Here is a 14,597-nt window from a genome sequence, read left to right as displayed (position 1 = left end):
GTCGGCGACGACGAGGAGGCCTGGATCGGGGGCGGCGACTACGAGGACAGGCTCGGGGGCGGCGGCGAGCAATGGGAAAGTTTTGGGGGAAATTTCGACAACTCCCACCTATATGCGAAAACCTTCTGTCCCGGTTGGTGGCCCGAACCGACACCAATACCATCCTTTTGTCCTGATTGACTCAGTAAACCGGGACTAAAGGTCCATTTTTAGTTGCCAAATGGCAGGGAAGAACATACCTTTACTCCCGGTTTTGGAACCAACCGGGACGAAAGGGTGCCATTTGTCCTGGTTTGTGCCACCAACCAACACTAAAGTCCTTTTCTGGTCCCGGTTTGATCCACAAACCGACACGAAAGGACTGTGCCTCGCACAACCACGGTGCGGTTAGATGTTTAGTCCCAACTCGCTAGCCGAGCGAGAAGTTTGGTTGTTTGTAAGAGCTTGAGCACACACTGTCTCGAGCTCCTCTCATATGCAGGATTCCGAGTCTAAACTGTCACTAGCTGTTGGGCTTTCTGCAGGCCTGAATCCTGGCCCAACTGTCTAGTTGGATTTCTAGTCGTATTCAGGCCATGGTGGCCCATTAGTTGACATTTTTTTAAAGAATATAGTTTTTGTTCCTACTCACTGTTTTTCAGTGATTCTTTCATTTTTTTGGAATTATTTGAACTTCAGACCTTTTGTGTGTTCAAAATGCACCATTCAAAGCCACATCATCAATTGTCAACTATTTCTGACTTCATTTGGTATTTTTCATGTATTTATTGATTTTTTTACCTAAATGACCCAGAAATTTAAAAGCACTACAAATGAACTCTGAAAATGTTGAAAGTTGGCATGGTATCATCATTTCACCCACATAGCATGTGCTAAAAAGTTGAGAGGGTTGCGGGAAAAGCTGGACGAACTTCATGTACAAATCGGACAATCTCTTTCGAAGTATCATGGTTTCATACGAAAACTTATTTCTTACAAAACGGATTTCATTTTTTGGCATTATTTGAAATCCACACCTTTTGTGTTCAAAATGCACCATTCAAAGCCACATCAGCAATTTTCAACTATTTATGACTTCATCTCGTATTTTTCATGCATTTATTGATTTTCTTTTGAGCTAAATGACCCAGAAATTGAAAAGCACTATAAATGAACTCTGAAAATGTTGAAAGTTAGCATGGTATCATCATTTCACCCACATAGCATGTGCTAAAAAGTTGAGAGGGTTGCGGCAAAAACTTCATGCACTTCTTGTACAAATCGAACAATCTCTTTCGAAGTATCAGGGTTTCATACGAAAACTCATCTGTTACAAAAGGGATTTCATTTTTTTAAATGATTTGAACTCCAGACCTTTTGTGTGTTCAAAATGCACCATTCAAAGCCACATCATCAATTTTCAACTATTTCTGACTTCATTTGGTATACTTTCATGCATTTATTGATTTTTTTTGAGCTAAATGACCTAGAAATTGAAAAGAACTACAAATGAACTATGCATTGGTTGAAAGTTGGCATGGTATCATCATTTCACCCACATAGCATTTGCTAAAAAGTTGAGAGGGTTGCGGCAAAAACTGGACGCACTTCGTGTACAAATCGGACAATCTCTTTCGAAGTATCAAGGTTTCATACAAAAACTTATCTCTTACAAAAGGGATTTCATTTTTTGGAATTATTGGAACTCCACACCTTCTGTCTGTTCAAAATGCACCATTCAAAGCCACATCATCAATTTTCAACTATTTATGACTTCATTTGGTACTTTTCATGCATTTATTGATTTTTTAGCTAAATGACCCAGAAATTGAAAAGCACTACAAATGAACTCTGGAAATGTTGAAAGTTAGCATGGTATCATCATTTCACCCACATAGCATGTGCTAAAAAGTTGAGAGGGTTGCGGCAAAAACTGCACGCACTTCGTGTACAAATCAAACAATCTCTTCCAAAGTATCACGGTTTCATACAAAAACTCATCTCTTACAAAAGGGATTTCATTTTTTGGAATTATTTGAACTCCAGACCTTTTGTGTGTTTATAATGCACCATTTAATGCCATATCAACAATTTTCAACTATTTCTGACTTCATTTGGTATTTTTCAAGCATTTATTGTTTTTTTTGAGGTAAATGAATGAGAAATTGAAAAGCATTACACATGAACTCTAAATAGGTTGAAAGTTGGAATGGTATCATCATTTCACCCATATAGCATCACCTAAAAAGTTGAGAGGGTTGCGGCAAAAACTGGACGCACTTCGTGTACAAATCAGACATTCTCTTTCGAAGTATAAGGGTTTCATATGAAATCTCATGTGTTACAAAAGAGATTTCATTTTTTGGAATTATTTGAACTCCAGACCTTTTGTGTGTTCAAAATTCACCATTCAAAGTCACATCATCAATTTTCAACTATTTATGACTTCATTTCGTATTTTTCATGCATTTATTGATTTTTTAAGCTAAATGACCCATAAATTGAAAAGTACTGCAAATGAACTCTGAATAGGTTGAAAGTTGGCATGGTATCATCATTTCACCCACATAGCATGTGCTAAAAAGTTGAGAGGGTTGCGACAAAAACTAGACGCACTTCGTGTACAAATCAGACAATCTCTTTCGAAGTATCAGGGTTTCATTCGAAAACTCATCTCTTACAAAAGGGATTTCATTTTTTGGAATTATTTGAACTGCAGACCTTTTGTGTGTTCAAAATGCACCATTCAAAGCCACATCATCAACTTTCAACTATTTCTGACTTCATTTGGTATTTTTCATGCATTTATTATTATTTTTTGAGCTAAATGACCTAGAAATTGAAAATCACTACAAATGAACTATGGCTTGGTTGAAAGTTGGCATCGTATCATCATTTCACCCACATAGCATGTGCTAAAAAGTTGAGAGGGTTGCGGCAAAAACTGGACGCACTTCGTGTACAAATCGGACAATCTCTTTCGAAATATCAGGGTTTCATACGAAAACTCATGTGTTACAAAGGGATTTCATTTTTGGAATTATTTGAACTCGAGACCTTTTGTGTGTTCAACATGTACCATTCAAGGCCAGATCATCAATTTTCAACTATTTCTGACTTCATTTGGTATTTTTCAAGCATTTACTAATTTTTTTGAGCTAAATGACCCAGAAATTGAAAAGCACTACAAATGAAGTGATAGGTGGAAAGTTGGCATGGTATCATCATTTCACCCACATAGCATTTTGTGTTTGCGCCAGGTAAGACCTTTGGGATGGTCTACGGTGTTTGCAATTAAAATTTGTTGAAAAACAGAAACTTTTGACCTCAGTCCAGGAATTTTTTAAATTCACTGGAACGTGCTTTTGATCTCAATTTTGTACAAAATATTCATATACAATTTCCCCATATTGTCTTAATTTTCTCATAAATTTATGGAGTTACATTAATATTCGAATTATACAGATTACTTCCGACTATTTTGTTTTTTGGCAGATTGTGTTTTCTTTGTGTTGTTTGCTTATATCGATGTATCTATGGGTTGTATCGGGGGGTATGAACCTTGGAGAAGTTTGAATACAGTAAATATTACACCAATATGAATAAAGAATTAGTTCACAACAATACCTAAAGTGGTGATTAATAAAGAAAGGGCTAAATAACCATTCAAATTTGGAAACTCTATATAATGGAACAAACAGAAACTAGATATATATAAATTGGTCCAAGCAGTACATAATAATACATGCAAGAAGTACATAATAATAGCTAGCATACATATATATACAAGTGTTCGCCGTTCTGAACACTACTCGTTTGAATCCGAATCTGAATCAGAATGTCCCAAAGCTGGTACTTCGAGGTGACGCTGGCCATATCTCACGGTACTAATCTTGCGGTACAACTCGTATGCAACGTATGCATCTTTTGCTGCATACTCAAGGTTGATAGTGTCAAGTGGGGTCTTCCCCCACTTCTTTTGGTGAACCATCGGGAAAGCCTTCTTCATATCATGGTACTACTCGTCGATCATGACGACTGTCATATCAGCCATCGAAGTCCTCGGATAATCAAGCTGGAATAGGCCTTGGAGATCAACGTGGCACGCAGCTGGTATCTCAATACCAAAGTCGCGCCTCATATTCGTCCTGTCGTTCGTTTTGTCAACGGTAGTGAAACGTATGCTGTTGCGAAGGAAGTCCATGAGTTCTGGGCAATGCTTGTCACTACTGCCACATCAAGAAATTAAAATGAAACAAATGTTACATACTGGTGCAACAAGGAAAAATGTTTCAATACAACTAAAGAGAAATTTATCATAACGATTCAAATGGAACATATTGCTATTCTATGCAATCTTCATATCCTATGAATTGATCTTTATAGGATTCCAATATTGTAACATATTGCTATCCGATGCAATTTTCATATCCTATGAATTGATCAAGAAACCCTCAATTAACTATCCAATGGAACATATAAAGAAACTGCATATTTCTATCCAATGGAACCTAGAGAGATCACTATATGCAATTTTCATAACAACTAGGGAGATCAATATTGTTTCACTACAACTAGAGAGATCAGTATCCGATACAACTAAAGAAAAATTGTTTCACTACAACTAAGGAGAAATTAATCTTTATAGGATTCCAATATTGTAACATAGTGCTATCCTATGCAACTTTCATATCCTATGAATTGATCAAAAAATCCTCAGTTAACTATATATCCAATGGAATATACATAGAAACTGCATATTGCTATCCAATGGAACCTAGGGAGATCAATATATGCAATTTTCATAACCTTGGATCAAAAAAAGCCTATGTTGTAATATATCCAATGGAACCTAGGGAGATCAATATATGCTATCCAATGGAACCTATGGAGATCAATATATCCAATGTTGTAACACATATTGCTACACTATGCAATTTTCATATTGCTATCAAATGGAACACATAAAGAAACTCCATATTTCTATCAAATGGAACCTAGAGAAGATCAATACATGCAGTTTTCATAACCTTGGATCAAAGAAAGACACAAAACTTACCTCACCCATTGGAAGATCAATACATGTTGTTCGAAACACAGCTGGATGACGGCAACACCTTTATGGTTGGGCGTGAACTCCAGATCAAGACCCAAGAACGCCACAAGCTCCGGCGCGGCATCAACCCACTCCCGGAACCGTGACAGAAAATTTGGCACCACACTGCTCTCGTTCGTGTACCCGACCCTGAGCCAGGTTGTGCCATGTGCGAGCACCTCTCCGGTTAGATATGTAATGGTGGAAGAAGAATGGAAGAAGAGAGGGGGAGAAGAGAGGAAGAGGAAGAACAGAGGAGAGGAGAAGAACACAGAATGGTGAGAGACTCTACTTCGGTTGCAATTTTCATCGCTGGAAATGAAGCGGGAGGGCGAACCGTTTGGGCCTTTAGTCCCGTGTTGGACGACAAACCGGCACTAAAGGGGTGATTTGAAGGGCGACCACCCCGGTTTGATCCACCAACCGGGACTAAAGGAGGATACGAACGGTTGTACGAACGCCCGCCACCACACCTTAGTCCCAGTTTGATCCACCAACCGGGACTAAAGGGGATACGAACGGTTGTCGACCTATTAGTCCCAGTTCTTGACTGGAACCGAGACAAAAGGGGTGAGACGAACGAGGACCAATGTCCCACGATGCCCGGCCGGCGCCCTAGCCTCACGAACCGGGACCAATGTGACCATAGGTCTCGGTCCGTATGTGAACCGGGACTAATAGGATTGCAGGACCTGGACCAAAGCCCTCTTTTCTACTAGTGATGACTGGTAGGTATTTTTTTGGCGTGAAGAGCATCTCCTTGGGCCACGTGGATGTGTAGAAGGAAATCTTCTATCCAGACGGTTGAATCTGTCGTGCCATCTTATTTATTGATGTTGATGGGTTTAAACCCCTCGAGGAATTGATGTTCCATGACCTCATCCATGAAGCAGACTATGTGTGGAGTAGCTCGATGTCAGAACGTACCCTAGTGGGCATTGGCATATGCCCATTCCCTTCTGAGCTCCTTAGCTCGGGCTTGCCTATCCATCTAGGTGTCATATCCCTCCCGGCTAGCGGGCGCAAGGTACTATGATCCATAAATCGATCGAGGAGGTGATATGTCCCTGTGTATCTTGGTTCGTGATTGGCACTCTCTGGCAATAGCTAGACGAATGCTGATTCTGTGACAATAGACCTTCCCCTACAACGGCGCCAAAAGAATGCTGCTAGCACTCCTCGGCAACGAAACTAGAAGAATGTTGTTGACGGCCCACCAGCGCGTGGGTTCGCAGCAGTTTTCGGGGGTAGAGTATTCGACCCAAATTTGTTGATTCTCCAACAGGAGGTGAGAGGACACTCTCGAGTATTAGCAACTGAATTTGTCTGATTCAACCGCACCTGAAAGATTAGTATCTGCAAGCAAAGTAGTAGAAGTGGCAAGGAACAACAGTAGTGACAACAGTAGCAAGTAGCAATAGTAGCAAGTAACAGCAAGACAAGTAACAACAGCAGCAACAGTAGTAACAACAGTAGCAGCAGAGCAAGACAAGTAACAGCAGCAGTGGGACAAACTCGTAGGCAATGGGTCGGTGATTTGTTTGGATGATATTCATCATGCAATAATTATAACACGGAGAGATATGTGGCCAGCTCCCGTTCGTCAATGTGATGTAGGCATGCATTCCGTGTGTCGTCATACGTGCTTAGGGAAAAGAACTTGCATGACATCTATTGTCCATCCCTCCCGTGGCAGCGGGGTCCAAAAGGAAACTACGGGATATTAAGGTTCTCCTTTTAATAAAGAACCGTCCAAACGCATTAGCACTTGGTGAACACATGAACTCCTCAAACTATGGTCATCACCGGGAGTGGTTTCGGTTATTGTCACTCCGGGGTTGCCGGATCATAACACATAGTAGGTAACTACAACTTGCAAGATCGGATCTAAAACACACATATATTGGTGACAACTTAATAATTTCAGATCTGAAATCATGGCACTCGGGCCCTAGTGACAAGCATTAAGCATGGAAAAGTAGTAGCAACATCAATCTCAGAACATAGTGGATACTAGGGATCAATCCCCATCAAAACTAACTCGATTACATGATAGATCTCATCCTACTCATCACCGCCCAGCGAGCCTACGAATAGATTACTCACGAACGACGAAGAGCTTCATGGAATTGGAGAGGGAAGAAGGTTGATGATGACGATGGCGACGATTTACCCTCTCCGGAGCCAAAAATGGACTCCAGATCTGCCTTCCAGATGAAGAACAGGATGTGGCGGCGCCTCCGTATCACAAACGCGACGAAATCTTCTCTCCTGATTTTTTCTAGGACGAAAGTGAACTTATAGAGCTGAGATTGGGGGCGGCAGAGCCACGTGGGCCCCACAAGCTTGCCATCCGCCACCAGGGGGTGGCGGCTATAGGACTTGTGGCCCACTGGCCCACCCCCTTAGGTGGATCTTTGCGTAGGTATTTTTCATATTTTCCAAAAATATTCTCCGTAAATTTTCAGGACGTTCTGAGAACCTTCATTTCTGCACACAAAAAAACACCAAGGCAATTCTGCTGAAAACAGCGTCAGTCCAGGTTAGTTCCATTCAAATCATGCAAATTAGAGTCCAAAACAAGGGCAAAAGAGTTTGAAAACGTAGACACGATGGAGACGTATCAGTGTGCAAGTCATATGGTTCATCCGGGCCCTTGCCAATAGGGTGGGGTCTTGACGGGGGTTTTGTATAAACCCGAGTTGGGCGGTCTCGCCCTCTAGGGGGCGATCAACCTATTGGTTATGGTGGTAATCAAGGGGATCAACACTTGCTGCCTCGCCCTCGAATTTGGGCAACAGGTGTTGTCCTGGGAATGACTTGGTAGTCGTGTGCTGTGCTTCAAGATCAGCTTCGACTGTGAGTAGTTTCTCCCTCATGCTGTTGAGAGTGGCTTCATATGAGTACATGTCGTGATGCTTCTGCTTCATGCTTCGCGCGGTTCTGGCTAGCCGATGTTAGAAGCGTACCTGTTCGGATGGGTCCTCGAGCACTTCGAAGTCAAAGGGTCCAAGGTTGTTATCATCCTTGGATTCTAGCACGTAGTCATCGTCTGTCCCATTATCGGATCTTTCCTTCTCTTCAGGTTTTTCCTCAATGGGTGTGTCCATATGTCTGTTCTGATGTGTGGGTTCGCCCTCTCCGTTCTCGCGTGTGTTGGGGCTAGCATCATCATCAACAGAGTTGGTTTTATTATTACTTCCACCATTGCTTTATTGCTTTCTTATTTGACGGTGGCATTTTTATCTTCCCTTAGTCTTCACGTCTGCGTCCTCCTTAGGAGTGTCAACCATATAGATGTCATTGGTGGATGTTGCAGCCCACTTCCTTCTCCCGGGTGCAGCCGTAGGTGAGTGTGGTCCATAGTTGCCAAGGTCGTGTTCATCCATGTTGATGGCCTCGTTGAATCCGTAGGCAAGTGAGTTGGTGTGAAAATATTCCACCATGGAGACCAGGTGGGTGGTGGGTGAATAAAATAATTCATGATCATCCGCTTTACATCCCGTCTGATCATAGACTTCGGATGATATAGACAAGTTCTGGATCTGGTCCACGACCTTGTTTACTTGTGAGAGCTCCTCCGCGGCTATGGCCTAGCGGTAGGCTGGGCTTATGTGAAAGGGATTGTTCGGACCGCTCAACCCGGGCTCATCCCGTGATTTTGCAGGTTGGGTCTGCTTCAAAGACCGGAGCGGCCTCGTCTGGGACAACCATCATATCCGAAGATCAAATCGGCTCTCGGAGGTCACCTAAGGTGATGTAAGTAGGGTAGGATGCGATTGCCCCCAGATCCATCTCCCAGGTCGCTTCCATCAGGGGTTCGAATCCGAGGATCACGTCAGGACCTAGTTCTGGAGCGTTTGCACGTGAGGATTCCTCGCGTTGGATCGCAATTTGTCCTGATAGGACTAGATCTCCACGGGCGTTGGCAATGTATTCTTGGCATCCAAACATTATGACATGGTTCAAAATAAAGGTATTGACGCGGCCTACATGGCCGCAAGGGTCGGCGTGTAGTACAACACTACTGAAAGTGAAAATTTGGCCGGGGACAATAAAGCCACCGCAGACAATGTCACTACCAAACTGCACACGGTCCATAAATCGTGATGATCACACAGGAAGCTTTCAATAAAAACATCAATGTTGGTTTCAAAACCGAGAAATCTCGAGTAGGGGGGCCGATCTCTGAGATCGGATCGATGGTAACAGGAGAGAAAGAACACAAGGCTTTTACCCAGGTTTAGGCCCTCTCGATGGAGGTAAAACCCTACGTCTTGCTCTTGTTGTGTTGATGTTGTAGCGATTACACAGTTGATCTCCCTCGAGATAGTGAGATTGTGGGATAAACCCTAGGGGTTATGATATTGTGTATATCCCTATTCTACGGGCTAAATCCCATGGTTTATATAGGCACCAGGGGGTATCTATGGTTACATGAATGTCAGTTACCATCTATTGATTACATGTCAAATGGATCATCCTTTGACTAGTGTGCACGCCAAGACTTTGATAGAACCTGGAATGTTCACACTTCGTCATAAGGCCTCGGAAGTCGTTCTCCTTGACGGGCCCTTGAATGAACAACTTCTCGCTAGGTGGTTTTGGTAATTAATAACAACATATATTTCATTGGACTAATAAATATATCAACAATATTTCAGTAAAACATCAATGAACGGATTTTCTAGGATTGTGAGGAGAATCCCTAGACGCATGAAACATAAATTGGAAAAAGTTTTAAGACTCTACATTATATCTTTTGTAAGAAATCACATTTTACTCCATAGGAAAGCCAATACTATTAAAAGGTAATGATGTATCTATGATGATCTCGTTGCTCAAAGTGCTGAGAGATTAGCCACAGAAAACAACAACATTTATCCCACAAAATATTATGTCCAAAACCCTAATGTCAATTTTGGTGCCACCAAGTTTCTACATATTGGCGACACCGAGTTTCCCTTAGACAAAACCCAACCCAACCTCTAGAAAATTGGTACAACCGAGTTTTGCTTCGGTAAAGCCGAAAAGCAGTGACCACGTCTCTGGTACTAATTGACGAAAAGAAGAATTTATAAGTTTTTCATTTTGGTTCCACCAAGTCACTTGAACTGCCTTGGACAACCGAATCACACTCACCGAGATGTTGTATATCGGTCTCAATCAAACGCCAAAATTTAGGACATTTTTGCACTAGTCAGTGTAACCGAGTTTTTGCTTTGGTTCCATAGAGTTGGGCAATAATGTTGTAAAGGTTCCATTTTTGGAGATGGCTATATATACCCCTCCACCTCCCTCTCATTCATAGAGAGGCCATTTAGAACAAGCAAACACTTCCTCCATTCATTTTCTGAGGGAGAACCACCTACTAATGTGTTGACATCAAGATCTTCCACTCCAACGATATGAATCTTGATTTTTAGCTTCCCCACGTTGCTTTCCACCCAATCAATCTCTTCTACCAAGCCAAATTCTGTGGAAGTGTGATTGACTGTTGTGGAGACTATCTTTTGAAGCACTAGAGCAAGAAGTTCATCATCCATACCACCTATATTACCGTTGGGAGAGTGGTGTCTCCTAAATTGGTTAGGTGTCTCTTGGAAGCCTCCAAATCTTGTGGAGTTGAACCAAGAAGTTTGTGAGGGAAAGGAGATCGCCTACTTCGTGAATATCTACCCCGAGTGAGGCTACTCCTTCGTGGACGTCAGCCATGGTGGAATAAACACGGTATTGCTTCTCCATGGACCCTTCATGGGTGGAGCCCTTCATGGACTCGCGTAGCCGTTAGAATTTTTTGGTTGAAGTCTTCATCAACGTGGATGTAACAACCCGGAACCGACGACCTCGAAGATTCCCCTTTTATTCCACTATTGTCGTCTAATTTATTTGGTTGTAACATTCATCATCACATCATGCGCATCATCCGCATTGCATCTGCACTCCGTTGCATCATTTTTCAAAACTTGCAAACGCTGTTAGTTGCCGATTCTATCCATTTTTGTCGTCGGCCGTTTTGAGTCGAACCACACACGCACATGCCCGTGGCATCACTAAAATCTTGTTTTTTCAAAGTGTGTATAAAACATTCTCAGATTGAGCTGAAAGTTGGCGTGCGGTCTTATTATAGTGTGGGTAGGCCGCCTCACAAATTTCATCACAATCGGAGTCCATTTGATACCCGAACCACTAAATCTATAGCAACACTATAGCCGGTCAAATCGTCACACATTTTTGTTTTATAAAAACATGTCGTCAGGCTGCCCATTTTCGTTCTCTTCTATGCCCAGCCCGTTTACACAATGAACACACCCTACGTGCAACCTAGCCCAAAAACCTCCGAGAACCCAAATTGTACTGTCATGACCGTTGGATCTGGATCAACCCCATAATACCCCAAACTGTCAACGTTTTTCAAATAATCTCCCTAACCTATTTTTTCCTAACAGCCCGATCAATATCGGAGGGTCCAAGCCTAGCCGAACTCTGCTATTTATATACGAAATGCAGACCACCTAGACCTAATCCCTGAAAATCCTCCCCCTGTCCCATCCGTACGCCGCCACCCACCTCGGGATCCCCCGATCCAATAAATGCATCGCCCGTTGATCGCCTCCTTGGTTTGCCTATCGAAGGCACCCGCACGCGCCCTCGACCCGTGATCCCACACCTCCTCCTCGCACTGTCGCCTACCCGGACCTCGCGAGCCTGTCGCCTAGCATCTACCTCGCTTTAGCGCCGTGCCTCGCTTGCCCCGTACCTGTGCCTACCACTTGGCCACCTCCACCTGCGACCGAGCTCCCTTGCTGCTGCTAGATGTGCCGGTGCCGCCCTTGACTGTGCCGTTGTTGGCGCCAAAACTCCCGCCGCCTCAAACTGGACTCCCCGGCCTCACCGTGAAGCTACCTTCGTGCCGCCTCTATGGCCCTGCCATCACTGGATTTGAATGGGGTGAAGGAGCGGATGCGCTTGACCCCGCTCGCCCGTTGACCGACCGCTCTGTTCACGCGAGCGATGCTAGGAGGCCGTGCCAAGGCTGAGCAAGACCAGCCGGCCCAGCCTGCCTCCTCGACCGGCCCGTTGGCCCGAGGTGAGCCCCCACGTTGTTATCCCTCGCGCGTGCGAAATATTACCATGTGTTGCCATTATTGTTTAGCCCATTTTCGAGCAGAATAGGCCTATAGAAATGTTTTTCCCGTCGTGTGAATTTATCATTTTATCCAGGACATATTTGAATTTCAGAAAAAATGTATATTTTTAAAAAACTAAATGCATATTTTTTAAAAACTAATTAGCCCACATGACATTACTTCAAATTAAATGAAAACAACGAGTCATATATTTTAAACATATGTGAGAGTTGGATATTGTCAAACTACACAAAATTCTAAGTATTTTTCACGTATAAAGTTCTTAAATCCGATGCATGATTAGTTTTCTATGAATTAAAGCATTCTAATATGGCATCATGCAAAAAATGCAAGCAACAACTTTAAATATTCGTAACATGTGTGAAAGCTGAATATTATGAGTACACAAAATTCTGGACATTTCACATATATAATTTATTTTCATATGATGCACGGTTAGTTAGTTATTAGCAATTTAAAAATATGCATTTTTTCTGAAATTCAAATATGTCCTCGATAAAATGATAAATTCACACAACGGGAAAAACATTTCTATAGGCCTATTCTGCTCGAAAATGGGCTAAACAAGAATGGCAACATATGGTAATATTTCGCACGGGCGAGGGATAACAACGTGGGGGATCACCTCGGGCCAACGGGCCGGTCAAGGAGGCAGGCTGGGCCCGCTAGTCGTGCTCGGCCATGGCGCGGCCTCTTGGCATGGCCCGCATGAACAGGGCGGTCGGTCAACGGGCAAGCGGGGTCAAGCGCATCCGTTCCTTCACCCTATTCGAATCCAGCGATGGCAGGGCCATAGAGGCGGCAGGAAGGTGGCTTCACGGCGAGGATGGCGAGGCCGGGGAGTCCAGTTCAAGGCGGAGGGAGTTTTGGCGCCAACAGCGGCACGATCAAGGGCGGCGGCGGTACATCTAGCAGCAACGAGGGAGCTCGGTCGCATGTGGAGGTGATCCCGGTGGCAGGAACAGGTACGGGCCAAGCGAGGCGCAGCGCTGGAGCGAGGCAGACGCGAGGCGAAAGGCTCGGGAGGTCTGGGTAGGCGACAATACGAGGAGGAGTTGTGGTAGCAGGGCTCGAGGGCGCGTGCGGGTGGCTTCAACATGCAAAGCAAGGAGGCGATCAAGGGGCGATGCATTTATTGGATCAGGGGATCCCGAGGTGGGTGGCGGCGTGCGGATGGGACAGGGGGAGGATTTTCAGGGATTAGGTCTAGGTGGTCTACATTTCGTATATAAATAGCAGAGTTCGGCTAGTCTTTGACCGGCTATAGTGTTGCTATTGATTTAGTGGTCCGGGTATCAAATGGACTCCGATTGAGATGAAATTTGTCAGGCGGCCTACCCACACTATAATAAGATAACACGCCAACTTTCAGCTCAATCTAAGAATGTTTTATACACACTTTGAAAAAACAAGATTTTAGTGATGCCACGGGCATGTGCGTGTGTGGTTGGATTCAAAAGGGCCGACGACAAAAATGGACAGAACCGGCAACTAACAGCGTTTGCAAGTTTTGTAAAATGATGCAACGGAGTGCACATGCAATGCGGATGATGCGCGTGATGTGATGATGAATGTTACAACCAAATAAATTAGATGACAAAAGTGGAATAAAAGGGGAATCTTCGAGGTCGTCAGTTCCGGGTTGTTACATCCACGTTGATGAAGACTTCAACCAACAAAAGCTAAAGACTACGCGAGTCCATGAGGGCTCCACCCATGAAGTGTCCATGGAGAAGCAATATCGTGTTTATTCCACCATGGCTGACATCCACGAAGGACTAGCCTCACTCGGGGTAGATATTCACGAAGTAGGCGATCTCCTTGCCCTCACAAATTTCTTTGTTCAACTCCACAACATTTGGAGGCTTCCAAGAGACACCTAACCAATCTAGGAGACACCACTCTCCCAACGGTAATATAGGTGGTATGGATGATGAACTTCTTGCTCTAGTGCTTCAAAAGATAGTCTCGACAACACTCAATCACACTTCCACAGAATTTGGCTTGGTAGAAGAGATTGATTGGGTGGAAAGCAACGTGGGGAGGCTAAAAATCAAGATTCATATGGCTGGAGTGGAAGATCTCGATCTCAACACATGAGTAGGTGGTTCTCCCTCAGAAAATGAATGGCGGAAGTGTTTGCTTGTTCTAAATGGCCTCTCTACGAATGAGAGGGGGTGGAGGGGTATATATAGACATTTCCAAAAATGCAACCTTTACAACATTATGGCCCAACTCTATGGAACCAAAGCAAAAAACTCGGTTACACTGACTAGTGCAAAATGTCCTAACTTTTGGCGTTTGAGTGAGACCGATATACATCATCTCGGTGAGTGTGATTCAGTTGTCCAAGGCAGTTCAAGTGACTTGGT

This window comes from Hordeum vulgare, chromosome 7H (genome assembly GCF_904849725.1).
Source record: "Hordeum vulgare subsp. vulgare chromosome 7H, MorexV3_pseudomolecules_assembly, whole genome shotgun sequence".
In the NCBI taxonomy this organism is placed as follows: domain Eukaryota; kingdom Viridiplantae; phylum Streptophyta; class Magnoliopsida; order Poales; family Poaceae; genus Hordeum; species Hordeum vulgare.
Note: the sequence above shows the minus strand (reverse complement) of the source record.